This window comes from Vespa velutina, chromosome 6, assembly GCF_912470025.1.
Source record: "Vespa velutina chromosome 6, iVesVel2.1, whole genome shotgun sequence".
Classification (NCBI taxonomy): Eukaryota; Metazoa; Arthropoda; class Insecta; order Hymenoptera; family Vespidae; genus Vespa; species Vespa velutina.
This window is the reverse complement of record NC_062193.1, coordinates 1759466-1777141: the sequence shown is the minus strand read 5'-3', so window position 1 is coordinate 1777141 and position 17676 is coordinate 1759466. Positions and strand designations below refer to the sequence as shown.

The following is a 17676-nucleotide window of genomic DNA, read 5'->3' as shown; positions in this document are numbered from 1 at the left end:
CATACATACATATATACGTACTCATACATACGTATATACATATATACGTAAATACATACGTACATACATATATATATACGTAAATACATACGTACATACAACATACATAAAGAAAGAAAAAAAAAACGAAGGAACAGGGAAACGTGCTACAAGTCGGCTTTAGACGAGAGATGTTTGTTTAGGTCGTCTCACGAAGAAGAAAAGATTCATGAGATAGCAAAGAAGCGGGTATCATGAGTCGACTAGAAATTCCAAAGCTCGAAATTAAATTCGTATTCGAATCCTTTCTTTCCATTTAGGTACCTATACGCATACATATATACATCGTTTACGAACCCTTTAAGTCGATTTTGAGTTCACATGACGTGCATTCTACTGTAATAACAATATCGAACGAACGGATAGTCGTAATCTTTATTCCCGATTTAAAAAAAAAAAAGAAACAAATTCAAATGAAACGAAGACAAAAAAAGAAAGAAAGAAAGAAAGAAATGTAATTCGAATGGAGCGTCAAGAACATCGATCGAGATCAATCGTGAGTATTGTCTATACATACGTATTCGAAACAACCATCGGCTATCGTGCAAGCGAGTATCCATCGAATGCGGATCACGAATTACCGAGTACATACCTAACGTTCTTTCTTCGAGATCGTACGAGAATCGGATAAATGATCCTCGGAAAAAGTAGATACGTACAATAAAGCGTGATCGGAGCGAACCATTTTCTGGTAGGTAAGAAAAGAAACAGAGAAAGGTAAAGATAAAGAGAGAGAGAAAGAGAGAGAGAGAGAGAGAGAGAGAGAGAGAGAGAATAAGGAACGAGAGAGGGCTCTTTTCTCTCTGTCCTTTCTACCCTCCATATCTCCGTATCTTCTCGCTTCCCTCCTTCTTCCTCCTCTTTCTCCTTCTCGCGACTCTCCAGAGTCGTAGAACTGGTTTTACGCGCGACCGATTCCGAGGCGTATAATGGCGCGAGATAGAGAGAGAATATCCGCGATCTTTAACGACGTGCCGTCCTTCTCTCTTCCAAAGAGGGCCGATTTGTCCGATCGAAAGCATCGGATTTCATTAACGATCCCTCGATCGTTCAATCGATCGACAGAACCATTTCGTTCCTCGCTATAGAACTTTGACAATCCTTCGACGTAAGAACTTTCGTCGATTTAACTCGACAGGGTTGATTCAAATGAATCGATCGATCGATCTGTCGGAATGACAAATTTTAACGGCTACTATCATTGTTATCATAATTGAAGGATTTTTAATTTATAAACGGGAAAATTGAAATCTTTCAAATCGTTCGCGCGCTCGCTAGAACGAAAATCGAAATATAGATATATTTGACCGGATCGAAGATCGAAATTATGTTCGGCGGCTCGTTTATCTCGCTTTGCGATCAGCTTTGGCGATCGGATCCGCGAAGAAGGTTGGTACGCAACTCCACAACGACCGTTACTTCATCCTGATGGACACACACTATAATTAACAGCATTCGAAGAACCGTCGAAGAGCCAACGATATGTGTATACATAGATGTATGTAGGTATGTATATACTTGTGTGTGTGTATATGTACATAAGAAAGTAAGATGAAGAAGGGGATCTCTCAATAGAAAAAAAAGGCAATAACCTTTTAGCATTTTGCGAATGCCGATGAAAACTAGCGATGATCCTCTCTCTCTCTCTCTCTCTTTTTATCTTTCTCTTTTATCCGTTACATCGTCGACGAAGACGAGGATGAGGACGACGACGACGGCTACGACGACGACGATAACGACGATGATAACGACGACGACTACGACGAAGACGATACCGTTGATGAAAAAGATTTTGAGATTTTGTAGTAAATTATCGACGGAAGGACGCCCACGATTTCCATGTTGGCAGCTTCCATCCTCCGAAAAAATCGCGGAAATATACATATTTTCGCGTTGCACTCGCCGACAACGACTATCTCATCTTCTTTTTCTTTTGCTTTTTCTTTCTTTTTTTCTTCTTCTTCTTCTTTTTTCCTTTTCATTCTTCTTACCACCTCCCACCCGTTCGCCTTTTCGCTCAATTTCACGCATCAACGACGAGCGGTATTAGGATCTTTATCTCTCTCATTCTTTCCCTCTCTCTCTCTCTCTCACTCTTTCTCTCTCTCTCTCTCTCTCTCTCTCCTTCTTTCTCTTTCTCTCTCTCTCTTATTATAAAAGTTCTCGGTGACAATAGCTCTTTACCGTTTAATCGACCGTAATTGCTTTCTTGCTTCTCATACGTCGTCATCGTCGTTTACCATCCATGAGAGGATTCCAAGAGGAGGTTACTCTTTTATCTCGATATCTTGCAGTATCATCGTTTAGTCGAACTTATATATGCTGAAAATCAGGCACAGCTTTCACGTATAGTTTATGTGTACTTTGTTGGATCGAATAACAGAGAGAACTAAAGATAGAGAGAGAGAGAGAGAGAGAGAGAGAGAGAGAATTTGATTAAAGCGAGACACTAAAATCAAAGAATAAATGTGTAAGAACAGAAAAAGAAAAACATAAAAAAGTCGGCTTTAAGCTTGCCATCTTTACGCCAACTACCTGGTGCTTCTTCCCTCGTCTTTAAGACCGAAAAAAGACCCCCTTACTATCGCTTCTTCCTCTACACATTATTTACCCTCCCGTGGTGCTTCCCAAACAAGAAATAGAAAAGTTGCTTTCGGAAAACTCAAAGATTTATGTATGTATGTATATATACATATATATATATATATATACACGCATACGTACGCGCTCGTGTGTGTGTGTAGTATGTTTTATAGATTTATTAATATTAACAATTTGAAAAATATATATCTTAAAATATTATATATATATATATATATATATATATATATATATATAGCTATAAATAATAATTTGTAATCATTTAGACATCGTCTCGAACGACTCGAAAAATATATTATAAGCACTTAAAAAATAAAGAAAAAGTATATATAAATTAAATCGAACTAATAATAAATAAATATGTGTCGAACTATATAAATACATATATCCCGATCGATGTACTTTTCTTCAACTCGTTTCCTTCCTTTCCGTTCCTCGCACTTCCGGTGACGATAAGTAGAGAGCAAGAATCCCTTCATTCGTCGTTGTCGTCGTCGTCATAATTGTCGTTATTGGCGTTGTCGTCGTCGTCATAGTCGTCATCATGGTCGTTGTCGTCGTCGTCATAGTCATCGTCATGGTCCTTGTCGTCGTCGTCATAGTCGTCGTCATGGTCGTTGTCGTCATTGTCATAGTTGTTGTCTATTTCCACTCTGGCACATTATTCTTAATGAGGAAATAAATCGTTCGCTGTAATGTAAACAATCGTAGCTTCGAGAATAGTAAAGCGCTACAGATCAGCAAGAGAATTTACGTCGTTATTGAGGCATTCGGCAAAGTATTATACGCGTCGTCCACGCCCGTGTCTCTCGCTTTTATAACGATATCCTAAAGTGAATAAGACATTTCTCAAAGCAACGTTTGTCTATTCTTTGTCCTCCATCTTCTCATCCTCCTTTTCCTCCACTCTTTTCCTCTTTCTCTCGTGGAACTTGGAATTTAAATTTTGCCGTGTATCAAGCAACGCGAAGAAAGACGCATATAAACTCGTTCGCTAGAGTGTATAATTCTGATCGTGAAAGTGTGCAGAGTTTAAAGCTCTCTTACGTATGTACACATACGTAGATATGTGTGTGTGTGTGTGTGTGTATGACGATCTAAAGAATTTTCCACGATAAAAAGAGAAAGAGAGAAAGAGAGAGAGAGAGAGAGAGAGATACCAGATGCGGCGAAACGGACACGGAATAGCTACGAAGCTAACGTCGTTCCTGCCCTCGTTAATTCCGCCTATTCTAATCGTTATTTCTGATATGCGAGCTTAATAGCACACCACGAAGGACTTTCTAAGCCGTACTGGACTCAGTCTCTCCTTGATTGACTGCGAATATTCGCCACGCGGAATAATAAATTACGTGAAAGAAAGTGCGAGAGCTTGTGGAGCTCTTTTTCTCTCTTTCTTTCTCTCCTTTCCTTTCCTCTTTCTCACTATCTCATTCTCTCCTTCCTCCTTTCAATGCGACAATGCCTAAGCTATATTTGTCTCACTATCCGTGCACTCGTCGACACGCTACAGAACGCACGTAATGTATCGTACGAGGCAAACATACCATATGTATATCTCTATGGATATACATACACACGTACACACTCGTTTACCAAAAAAAAAAAAAAAATTAAAAAACTGAGAATATCGGTATAAGCTTCGAGGGTTCGAAGATGAGAAAAATGTCGTCAGAAAAACTATTCGAAGTGCCGTCGTACGTAGGTACGTAGATACGTACAAGGAATAAAAGCCGGATCGTAATACCTCATACATCTCATACATAAATATCTCATACATCGTCCAACGAGATATACAGGCGTTTAAAAGCGTGGAAAGTACGTAAGAAGAGAAAGAGAGAGAGAAAAAAAGAAAAAAAAAGAGAAAAAGGATCTCTTTGAGAAGAGACAGAACGTCATCTTTAACGGCTCCCGGCGTCTCAACGAGAAAAGTTAGACTCGCGCGAGTCAGTCAGTTAGTGAGCACGCAAGCACGCGCGAGCAAAGTTTTGTACGATTTTACGTTGTGTCATAAATGCAGGATGTAAATCACGCAGAGGGACGTTGGCAAGCCGTGTAAAGACCGGCCACGGAATAAAAGAATGCAGGACCGAAGATATGCCGAAGGATCCAACTTATAAACCATCAACGCCATTTCTTTCGCGTGAAACAGATATTCCTACTAATGCCGTTTACGACGAGAATCTTCCTCGAATAAATGGATATCGTTAATTCCGATTCGAAAAATAGGAAAAAAGGATAATTTTATTTTCCTTTCAATGAATCTCAATTCGAAATAAACATTTAGAAAATAATTTATTATAATAATTCGAAAATAATTTGTATATAATAATTCATAATTTGTTACGTTTAAAAAAGTAATCGTTTAATATTATAATTACTTTCATGATAAAACGGATAAAGTAATTAACGTATGTACGTACGTACGTACGTACATACGTATGAACGTAGGAACGTACGAACGAACGATCCTAGCATAGAACTAACTCGCTATAGATTACGTTCAATGTCTCAATCGATGACGGCAGCGTGCTTGTAACTGGTAGTTTAGATAAAAGGCATGATGATTAGGAGTGATTTAAATCCATGATTTCTATCTAATTTCCGTATCGGCAACTTGCTTTCCACCGAAATCTTCTTTCTTATCTAGTCCTCTTATTCGATCGATTAAATTGTTTTTACAACAAGAAATATATACATACATACATTTATATATTATATATGTATATCTTATATATATGTATATGTATATGTATATATATATATATATATATATATATATATATATATATATATATATATATATATATATATATACATAAAACAAAGATATAAGAATGTTATTTTAATCGCGTTTTATCTAACGACAAGTACATAGTTTTTAACGATGAATGAGTATACTTGTTGACAATACACGTCCAGCTTCGACAAATCAAAGAGACAATCTTATCGTCATCCACACAACACTACCGTGGACCTCGAACCGTGCATATTAGCACAATCAGGTATCTGGCCGTCTATCTTTCTTACGTTTTCGGAACACGTAATCGTTCTGTTTATTCGTCGCTTGATAATAGCCTCGAAGGAAAGTCCATTCATAAACGGAAAGAAAACGTTTATCATTTAAAGGGAATTCGACGAATTCGAAATGTCTAAATTTCAATTTTTTAATCAATTGTTAAACATATAATAAATATATATAATAAGAGACAAAAAGGTGCGTTTATCGACTAAAAACAGCAACGAGGCCTCTCACCGAGAGACGAACTCAGAAATAACTTGCTCTCCCGGCTCGAATTAAGGAGTCCGTGTGTTTTCTCTCTTTCTCTCTCTTTCTTTCTTTCTCTTATTCGATTTTAAAATTTCGCAATCGGAGCAGTGACTCTTGAGAAGCAATTCGCTCCGCTCAGCTAGAGAGCTACCTCTCGGAGAACGCCACTAGGCGACAGATAAATACTAGGAATGCAAGGGACAATAGGGGAACGAGGTCCGTACGATACCGGAACCGTCCTCTATTCCATAGTAGTGTATCGTGGACTCTATTTTCTTCGACACTTCGTGACTCCTGACTAGATTTACCGGACACGAGAGAGAGAGAGAGAGAGAGAGAGAGAGAGAGAGAAGAGAGGAAGAGATATTCCGTCCAAATAACATTGAGACTGACCATCTCTCACTGGAAATGCTTACGTGCTTTCGAGCACGTAGATTACATATATATATATATATATATATATATATATATATATATATATGTATGCATGTATGTATATATATGTATATACATATATACACACACCCATATATATATATATATATATATATATATATATATAAAAAGGATTAAAAAAGAAAATTAGAACTTAATCGAAGACAAGCTTTATGGGATGCAAGACAGGGAAGAATAGTAAAAGACAATGGTTTACAACGACGGTATAGCCATGACGAATGCGAACGAGCAGTAGGTAGACGCAGCACGCATAAACGCAATGTGCATACGCCTTCCTCCTTTGAAAGGTTAATCGATATAAAGTTATAAATACCTTGCAGCTTCTACACACACATTTCGTTGCTGTCATGCCATTACTCTCTCAAAGAATGTTTTCTTATTTTCTTATACTATTTAATCTCTTTGTAATACTTTATTGTTTAATCTTAACAGATATCAAAAGATTTTTACAGATTTTTGTAGTATATAAATATATATATATATATACATATATATATATATGTATATACATATATATATATCTATTTTTTTTTTATCTTGATCGGAAATATTATTTTCATTTCATTTCCGGATATACACGTCTCAGTTGCGTACAATTCAAGAAACGTGCGAAGAAGCGTGACTAGTAGAAGGAATATTTTAATCGATAGTTAATTCCAAGAGGATGATGATCCTTCTCGATGACGTCATCAACTGTAGAACACTCCGTAGAATTCTAATCAGGAATTCTTATTTGAGAATTCTTACTTCTCTCTCTCTCTCTCTCTCTCTCTCTCTCTCTCTCTCTCTCTCTCTCTCTCTCTCTCTCTCTCTCTTTCTCTCTCTCCTCTCTTTTCGGAGAACTTAGATATCTTTGTTGTTCGATCGATCGATATGTGCGTCGCTCGAACGTCTTTACGAAGAAAGAAAAACAAAATTTCGATTTCGGTTTTGTAGTTACGATCGTTGTATAAATACTGAAAAGAAGATTTCTTGCCATTTCCTTCACAGACTCGCTTCGTACGACCCCGATATTCGATATGAAATTGTCAACAGAGAACGTCGTTATCTCTGTTCTGGAAAAGTCTCGATGAGTGGATCTTGTCAAACTATAATGATACAAGATGGACGAGAGCCGTAACTTATATCCCTCTCGTGAGATAGTAAAGCATTTAACCTTATGTTCCTTCGCACTTTCGCACGTTACTTTCACGATAATAGAAACTTATTGCTAAAGGAGTTAACGCTTCTCTAATAACAGTAATACCTTATCGGCAAGCTTACAATTTTCTCAGATACTCTAACATGAGAAAAGCGTTATAACAATAGATTAGTAATAGTATATATTAAATGGCGATGCTTCCTGGTAAACAAAATTTTTTTTTCTCTTAAATACGAATGAAAGAATTAAATCTCACCCTGTATATATATATATATATATATATATATATATACACTACGGTATAGATATATCTTTGATGCACGCAAATCCCTTCTTTAGCCTTCTCCGACCGAAAACATTACAATGACCGTTTCTCGGAAAGAGAAAGGAAGAAAAGAATACAAAGAATCTCGAAAAACTCGGCCGGGTCCTTCGATTCAGGACGAAGGAGCGACGAACGAAACGAATGTTGAAACGACAGTCGACCCATAGAATATTTATATCGCATAGTAAGAGCGTATACAGACAAAACAAAACAGACGAGATCGTTCCTTGGTTCTTATTGATAAGCGGTACGTCCCTGAAAACGATGATAAATAATAATCGGAGCAAAATACAGGTAGTGTTTACATGTCGTATGAGTTACGAAGAAACTAAAGAAAAACAAATGGAAAGAGAAAAAACAAAAAGTGAATTCTTCGGCGATATAATATAAGAGATGAAAATACTATGACAGATATTCGTAATTTCTAAGAATGTAAACAAACAATTTTTAATATAACTGTAAAAGTTTATATACATGTATACATTCAAAGTATAAATATATATTCTGAGTCTAATATATATATATATATATATGTGTGTGTGTGTGTGTGTGTATTCTAAATTTTTATGTATTCTAAATACATATTCTAAGTTTAATGTATATGTATATATACTATGAATAAAAGTGCAGAAATATAAATAATGAAAATAACTTACCCAAATATCGCAGAAAGCTTCTTTTCCGGCGAATCGGCCAGTTCTCGCGGAAAATCGTAATATGAAAACAAAGTTGAAGAAGAGGAGGATGGCGAGCGTCCACGTGCTCGCCCACGACGACGCGTCGAATAATCCAGTGGCAGAAATGATGTGCGTGAATGTCGAAGCATCAGAGAGATGACGAGCTTGAGAGAGGGAGAGAGAAAGAGAGAGAAAGAGAGAGAGAGAGAGAGAGAAAGAGAGAAAAATAAATAGAAACAGATAGACAGAGATCTCGTCTTGTTCCTTTTTTCTGTTTTTTTAAGCTAATACACACAAATATATTGTAAAAAAAAAACACTATGTCACTCTCTTTCTAACGTACATAACATTAAAAATCGCACTGTAAACAACAAGAGAACAACACGCGGTATACGTCCGATTTATATGGTATATATGTACTTATGTATGTATGTACGTATATAATGGTCGTTCCTCGATGACGATCGATTTGGCGCCAAATTCGAACGGGTCCCATTCGAGTTCGACGCACTTTCTTTTTCCCCCCGATACCTTTCGAATTCCAAACGACACCTTCGATCTTGTGTCGCGATTACCGACGAATCCGCACGAAGAGGAGACACGCTCGACGTAACCGCAAAAACAGAAGGCGATCTCGTGACTCCCAAATCGATGGTGGGACACGCTCGAACAAACTGCAACTACACGCCGAAAACTTTGAAAGAAAACCTCGATACGAGATGTATACAGATTTGTATATGTAAATATATATATATATATATATATATATATATATATATATTCACATAATATATATATATATATATATACTTACAATGTATATACATATACGCATATATACATATATCTGTATATAGAAGCACGTGTGTATCAGTTTTCAATGATCGATTAAAATGAACGGACGACAAATCGGAAGTTGAGAAGAATGCACGAACGGATTTTAACCGGCAGCGCGAAAAATAAAATCAGACGAGAAACAACTAGCACGAACGCCGCGGCGACACTGAGAAACGTCCAACTCGCCGTTCGTTCGCTCGGTACGCCGATCGCGCCGCGCGATACGCTCCCTCTCTCTCTTTCTCTTACTCTCTTCTTCGTAAGGTCCTCCCACTCTACCTCACTTGCTCAAGTTTCCCCCACCTTTTAGCTGAGCTAGCTCCCTCGCTAGCTCCCTCGCACCCGTTCACCGCACACCCAGTTCTCTCTTTTTCTTATTCATCCTTCTCCCTGCCTCTCTCTCTCTTACTCAGTCTCTCTCTCTCTCTCTCTCTCACTCTCTCTCTGTCTCTGTCTCTCTTTCTCTCTTACAAAGCCTACCAACCGGCGACTCTGGCGGGAAGAATGATGCTCTTCGTTCTCTCTCTTTCTTTCTCTCTTTCTCTGTCTTTCTCTCATTCTCGTTCTCTCTGTCTTTTTCTTTCTTTCTTTCTTTCCTTCTTTCCTTTCTTCTTCCTTCTTCCTTCCTGATGAGATTATGTTCATCTTCGTCGTACCTTCTATCTCAACTATTTCACGGCATCAGCCGCCTTGTATTAAAACACTTCTCCGACACGTGGTCAAGGAATAATCCTCACTAACCCGTCTTCCATCGTATTAAAAATTTTTGTATCGATATTTCGATCGAAGAACTTCGTAGGGAATGTCACATAAGGAGAATAGTAGGTCGTCATGTCTCTTCTACACATCTGCAAATACAACAAAGGGTTGAACGACCCAAGGAAACGACCTCTTCGTGGACGATCGCGCCTCTAAGCCCACGGATAGGCACCATCCCGGACTAGATGAAGTAATAATAGGGCAATTTCGCTGGCATGCAGCGAGCACGTTGCAACCTATACATACATATACGTGTATACATTTATGTATATGTATATATATATATATATATATATATATATATATACATACATACATATACATACGTGTATCTTCCTTGTCGAGAGACGATCGATTTCTAAGCAATATCACGATCGAGTCGACCCTTTAAATCGAACACGCGACTCTGCCACGTCTTTTTATACTTTTGCCAACGCGTACGTACGTAGACGTCTATCGATGCCTTTTATCGTCGCGATTGATCTCGCACGCAACGCAACGTTAAATCTACTTTCTCGCATGAGCGACTTCCTTCTTTAGCAATATACATGTGTGTCTGTGTATATATTTGTATATATGTATATATTTATGTGCCCTTATATATATACATATATATATATATATACTTACATATATATATATATACATATATATATACGTATATATATATGTATATATATAAATGTGTAGAAAATATTACGTCGAAGACAGAACAAACACGATGATGACCGGTTCCTTTAAGTTTTAGCTTCAATTCGTCTCGCGTAACAGAATGATATCACCCATTCTACATACTACGTACATACCCGCATGCCTTTCCATTAATCTCAATTAGGTGGTAATTAAAAGCGATTAACAAAAGTGAGTTCGTGAACCAAATGATGTTGGATTTGTACGTACGTATATGTATGATCATGTTCCTAAGCACTTTTTTCAAACTCCATACGTTTTTCTTTTTTGATTTTCTTTTTCTTTGTATCGTACGTACGTACGTATATACACAAAAATAAAAAGACGGTGCTATACATATTCTCAATCGTCTAACATTACCCTAAGTAATTGTGAAATCTTGTGATTTATATATTTTCGTTCTTAACTCGGGTAAACGACATTCGCGTATCTGACACGCTTGATTTAATTCATATCTCATCTCTCCTCGACACGCGATTATTTCGGAAAGTTGTTCTTACGCTGTCTAAAAGTAAGAGCAATGAATCTTGAACAAGTAGATGTACTACTACTATGTAAGTAGATACATGTGTACCATTTATATCGCGATAATTTCGATATTATTTCAATTTTTTACATTCGCCTTTCAATTCTTACGAAAGATCTACGTAAACGAAGAGATGACATTCGCAAGAACAGTAATCGTCACGATTATTACGTCGGAGTATTCCCTATAATAACGAACTAGCGATACCAAACATCTTCCCAGTCGTTTCTCCTTTCGCAAGTGTCAAGCGTGATATTTCGTTGGGTTGAAGAACATATATTTAAGGAGAAAAAAAAAAGAAAAAAAAATAAGAAAAAAAAGAAAAAAGAAATCGTCTAAGTACACGGGTTTTATCGTGGCGAAGAAAAAAGTGAGATATCGAAAAAAGAGAAAAAAGAAACAGAAAAATAGAAAAAATACAAAAAATAAAAAAAGAAGTTGTCAAGTAAGTAAAGACTTCTTTTTTAGGAACCCTTTTTTTTCGTCATTGAGATGGAATTTCTTTAAAGGGTTACCCTTATAGATATCACATGTTTCATCCTATTAAAACTACACTCGTATGTAACTCGCTTTACTACCGATAATGTCGTCTTAGTCGTCTTCGTCCTCGTCCTCGTCCTCGTCCTCGTCCTCGTCCTCGTCCTCGTCCTCGTCCTCGTCCTCGTCCTCGTCCTCGTCCTCGTCCTCGTCGTCTTTGTACATCTCGTCTTCGAACTTATCTCCTCGAAACGGCACGACGAGAAGAGAGCGACCGTATTGATTCCCGTTCTTTTGTGTCTCTTTTCGAACGCGATAATGTATCGTCCCGCGGAGAAGTTCCTGTGGTTTAATGACTTCATCGATAGCACACCCAAGAGCGGCCCAGTATTCGCACGTCTATAAATCAAATTCGAGTTTAACTCGTGCAGAGATCGACGAGAAATTTATCACGTTAAACACGAACGAACGAAGCTTTCTCGATCATAGACTATTGCATGACAACAAGCTTGTAGTTTAACGTCTATGATAAATATTTCCGATAAATATCACGAATTATCGTTCCTTCTTTTTCTTTTTTTTTTTTTGTTTGATAAATCACAGTGAAAACTATCGAGAACGAGAGTTGACAAAAATTAATTTACAATGAACGAAAGTTACATGATTTTATATCTTATTTTCTTTTTATACGTATAAATTTACATATTCGTACATTTTATTCCTTATCGAATGCCTTATTGAAATGGATATTAATAAATAAATCATTGAATGAAAATATCTATTTATTCATTTCCTTGTTTCATTTTATTTTTTATTTTTATTTTTTTATTTTTATTTTTTTATTTTTATTTTTATTTACTATACGAATGTATATCCAATTTATTTAAAATCAATCACAAAGAAATATTTATCTTCCTTCTTTATATTGGTTTAGTCTTCATTCTCATATTACTCCATTTAATGGCCACGAAAGGGGAAATTTGACGATGAAATTCTGGTCTATTTTATCTTGGAAATCCTTTATCTTTGTTTTTACCGGTTTCGACCGTTCGGCACCCAATTCTTTTCCTCTGTCTTTCTCTCTCTTTCTTTCTCATGCTTCGGTACGCAAGCCTAGCATTATAACGGTTTCAGTAATACGATTCTCGCTTCGACGTTTCGCTCTAAGCGTCTCCACATAAAAACGGAAAGCGTTGCTCTCATTTATCGTTCTTTTATCTATAAAAGAACAGAAAATCCGAGAAAAAGAGAGAGAGAGAGAAAGGCATAAAATGATTTTTGAAATTTGAACCTCCTCTCTTTCTCTTTCTCTTTCTCTTTCTCTTTCTCTTTCTCTTTCTAGTTCTATTTTTTCAATCCTTCCACCATTACAATAAAATCATACATACATAAGACATATCGTAATAAATTTAGGCGAAAATGAAACTATCAACCTTTTGCTATTTAACCGCCGTACTTACAAGTCCACTTCTACAGAGCGGATAACTTTCGTAACTACACGCTACGTTCGTTTGGAAATCGAATATATATATATATATATATATATATATATATATATATATATATATATATATAATTAATATTTATATCGCATCTTCATTTATCTTATGTAATTCTAAAAGTACGAAACGATTCTATCCCATTTTTATTAGCGCCAAGTTTGTCGGGCCAATTCATGATTATGCATGGAAGGCACGAAGATATGTACCACATACTAACATCACTCTATTCGCAACGCATTATTACGTCTTATCACCAGCATTTTATTAGCATAATCAAAAGCTATAGAGAATGTATTACAATATTATGGACTGTTGCACGTTACTTCAGCTTATTACGTCAAAATAATTATTAAACTTGTAATGTGACGTTAACTGTCATAGCATATATACAAAGAGAAAGAGAGAAAGAGAGGAAGAGAAAGAGAGGGTAATTCGTCGCGATAAGAACGAATATATCGAAGCTTCAATGCGATAAAAAAAAAATAAAACTTTCTGATAGCCTGATCGCCTTGTAGTAAATTGTACATAAAATACATAAAAAAAATGAGAAAAAAAAAGAAAAGAAAAAAATGAAGAAATTTATTTTGGTCACTAACGGATAAAATTACGTATAGAAATCAAACCTGGATATATATTTATATACAAACATTTATTCTTTGAGCCTGTTATGAGCCTGAAAACAAAGTTATATCGATATAAACCTGCTCATGTATTCGTTTAGCTACTATTCAAATCGATGACACACGTCGCTTATCCTCTTTCAGAAATACGATTTGAAAAGACGAAAGAGAGAACGAGAGAGAAGAGAGAGAGAGAGAGAAAAAAAAAGAGAGGGGAAGAAGAGAAAAAGAGAGAGAGAGAGAAGAAAAAAAGAAAAAGAGAGAGGGAAGAGAAAAAGAAAGAGAGAGAGAGATCCTGGCACGCTGATGCCTCGAACAGTATTTTCCAATGGAAAACGCGCGGACTCTCAAGGCTACCTACTTCTCCTATGCGCCACGCAACTTTGATATGCATATACAAGTACATAGTAGCGAACAGATTCGAGTTTATAGATGTGAATTGGATGAACGAGACTCTGTTCATTTATTTATTATATCTATAGTAATCTGTTGAACGTATGATTTGTCTTTAAGTATTATTTTTCTTAAAAAAAAAATATATATATGTAGAAATAAAAGAAAATTTCGTTAATAGTCTGATTCTATGAGGTGATTATAAAGAAAAAGAGAGAGAGAGAGAGAGAGAGAAAATTAAATCATGAAAAGTAACCAAAAGATCTAAAAGAAATCAATATATAAAAAATAATATAATACAAAAAAATCTATATAAATAAATTCTCTCGTTGAACGATCGGAATTGTTCGGATTGAAGGAAAGATTGGTTTACGTTTCATTTCTTTTCTCGAGTCGACATTCCTACATACATATGTATATGTGTATGTACATACCGGTAACATCACTCCGTCGTTCAATCTTTTGCGGTTTACGGAACGACCGAGAATAGTATCTTCGTTTCCCATGATGTCTCTCCTTCTTCTACTCACTCCCTTGTTAAAAGGGAATTTACAGAACAGTTTTTACACGAATGTATTTGGAAGGAAGATGTTCTCTTTCGTCCATTCTCTTTTTCGTCCATTTATTCCTCCCTCCCTTCCTTCTTTTCTCTGAAAACGATGAAGCATCGGCTAGACTTTTCTCCACCCACTTCGAGAAATGGGTTAACGAGCTGTCGAGTATCATTGTATAAGTCGAAAGTATTCGACCGCTTCATAAAGGCTCCCTTTTATGTCACTCTCGAAAATATTTTGGGAATGAATGCGCAACAGATAAAACCATTTGAAGACATAGAATTTACTCTTTACGAGAACAAGAGAGAGAGAGAGAGAGAAAAAAAATCGACTACGATGATTCTCTTTAAATTCATTTCGTTCGAGGAAGACGAACTTCGAGATGAAAATTCATCGTGAATTTGAATTTTTCGAATGTTGTGCGAACTTTCTTGAAAAGAGAGAGAGAAAGAGAGGGAGAGAAAGAGAGGGAGAAAGAGAGAGAGAGAGAGAGAGAGAGAGAGAGAGAGAGAGAAAGACAAAGATAGAAAATCGGAGAGAAGAATCTAAAAGGAGGATACACCCTCTCGTGTACCACCCACACAGCACTTTTGCTTTCGCGTTCGTCTTACACATACCAGAGATGAAGAAGCTTCGTCTCTCCTACGAGGGGTGCTCACCTCTCTAGTTTTTCTCCTTTCTTTATCTCCCCGGTCGTGTTTAGAGGCGCGCCGTTGTCTGGCTGGCGCATGTCATACGGTTTTTCACGCGAGACCGTCCTCGTCCTAACTCCAGGGCTGTGCTGTACGTCTCTCCGTTTGACGACTGAAAAATATCAATGCTTTAGAAAAATATCGAAAATGCCGACTTCGCTGACCTATGTCATCGTAAAATTATTTAGTATAGAATAGAAAAAAGAATTAAATTCAAAGAAATAATAACACATACGAATGCTCAAGCGTACTAGCTTACGAAAGGACGTTTATATTACTCGTTACATAGACAAGTATGAGTGTGTGTACGTGAGTAAATGAAAGTGCTATGAATCATACGTTCACTCTATGATTATACGCATTCGTGTTAATTATTTGAACGATTATTATTCAAATTGATTAATTGTTGTAACAATGGAGTATATCTCATCTGTAAATAGTATTTGTCGAGCTGAATGATTCAGTAAGCTGATAAATAGTCTGTAAATAAATTTTTCGAGACAAAAAAGAGAGAGAGAGAGAGAGTGAGAGAGAGAGAGAGAGAGAGAGAGAGAAACGGAAAAAGAAAGAGAAAGAGAGAAGAATCTCAAGAGAGGTACGTTCGAGTCTTTGAACGGAGCACGGCCCTGGCTTTGCTCGAAAGACGGTCGTGCATTTTGATATCGTCTTGTTGTCGGGCCGTTGCTCGTCGCGCGTCAGTGAGTCACACTCTGCCGGTGCTGCGCCGTACTGACGCGCTCTGACCTCCCTCTGTCTCTCTCTTTCTCTCTCTTGAGAGAGTTATTTATCGACGCAAGGAACGACGCTAAGCGATGAATTATTTCCGGGACAACGAAGGAACTGTATCCTCTAAACTTCGATTTGTCGTACTCTCAAACGATTTCCACACCGAGAAAAAGAGGAAAAGAGAAAGAGAGAGGAGAGAGAAATAAAGAAAGAAATTGGAGACTTCTTCCTCGTTTTCACCTTTAAAAAAAATATTCATAGTGCGGAGTCACGCCATAATATGGATGTTTAAGAATCAACAGTCTCCTAACGTGATATCTACTATTACTACTACTACTAGTATCCGCATAGTCCTATCTTCTCAAAGGCAGCTGGTATAATATTTAAGAATAGCAAAGCTTACGTATCGGACATACGCTAAACATCATATTGTAAACAAAGCCATTTACGAAAAGATAGAAGAAAAAAGAGAGAGAGAGAGAGAGAGACAGAGGATGATGCATTTTTTTAACACATACAGTTAAATCTTTCGCCGAAATGCTTTTAATCGTTTAACCAAAAATTCTCCCTTTCAAAAGTTTCAGCCATTTGAAAAATTTCTGACTTTTTTCGAACAGAATATTTTCAATCTCGTGTAATTTATATCGTCGTTATTAAAACGACATTTATAATTAGATAAAACGTTTTAAAGTTTAACGATTCGAATGGAAGCAAAGTATCGAGAGAACTTCCGTAATAATAAATAGAAAATACGAGAGAGTTTCCGAAGCGTTTTCCAAGGAAAGACGACGATCGTAGGCAATCCAATTAGAAAGCCCTTTCTCGATAGGAGAGTAAGTAAGGCGAGGGAGAAGAAGAAACTAGTGGTGCGTTCGCGCGAGCCACGACGAGAGATTTATCTACGACGTCTCGATAAACACATCCGCGAGCGCGCCCGTTTCACTCGAGCGTCAAGAAGCCGCGACTGCAACGATCGAGGTTCCGCACGGCGTCGATTTCTAATCGATAGGGGAATTCTCTTGGCTATTAAATCTCTCGTTATTCATTCGAGTAGTGTAGGTAACGCTCGTTAAACTCCAATAACGCGACCACGAGAGATACGCGTAAACGAGAGAGAAAAACATAAAAAAAGAGAAAGAGAAAGAGAGAGAGAGAGAGAGATCGGATGCATCTCTTTACTGGTATCAATCGGTACGACTAGGACCTCCACGTAGATAAACCTTATCGGACGATTACATTACGCTAATTTCTCGCTAATTAGGAAATGATTCGATCTATTCGATTCGTGAGAATATCGACTTTCCCGTCTAACTTGAAATTTTATAGAATTGTGACATTCAATTAAATCTTCTCTTGTACGTTAGTTATAATAAACGTGTAACAAACGTTT

At 36.9% G+C, this 17676-nt stretch overlaps 1 protein-coding gene across 5 annotated transcripts in view; it reads right to left on the bottom strand.

The window, feature by feature from the left end:
* Positions 1-10149, bottom strand: part of LOC124950098 — a 170216-nt gene extending 160067 nt beyond the window's left edge. For 2 of the 5 annotated variants that reach the window (XM_047496313.1, XM_047496316.1), the window contains exons 1-2: positions 9325-10148; positions 8490-9190 (exon numbers count right to left, since the gene is read on the bottom strand). The gene's annotated coding sequence lies outside the window, so the exon portion shown is untranslated. Of the gene's footprint in view, positions 1-8489; positions 9206-9324 lie in introns of those variants that run through there. The other 3 variants (XM_047496317.1, XM_047496314.1, XM_047496315.1) reach the window with 3 other exon arrangements.
* Positions 10150-17676: the final 7527 nt, after the last annotated feature.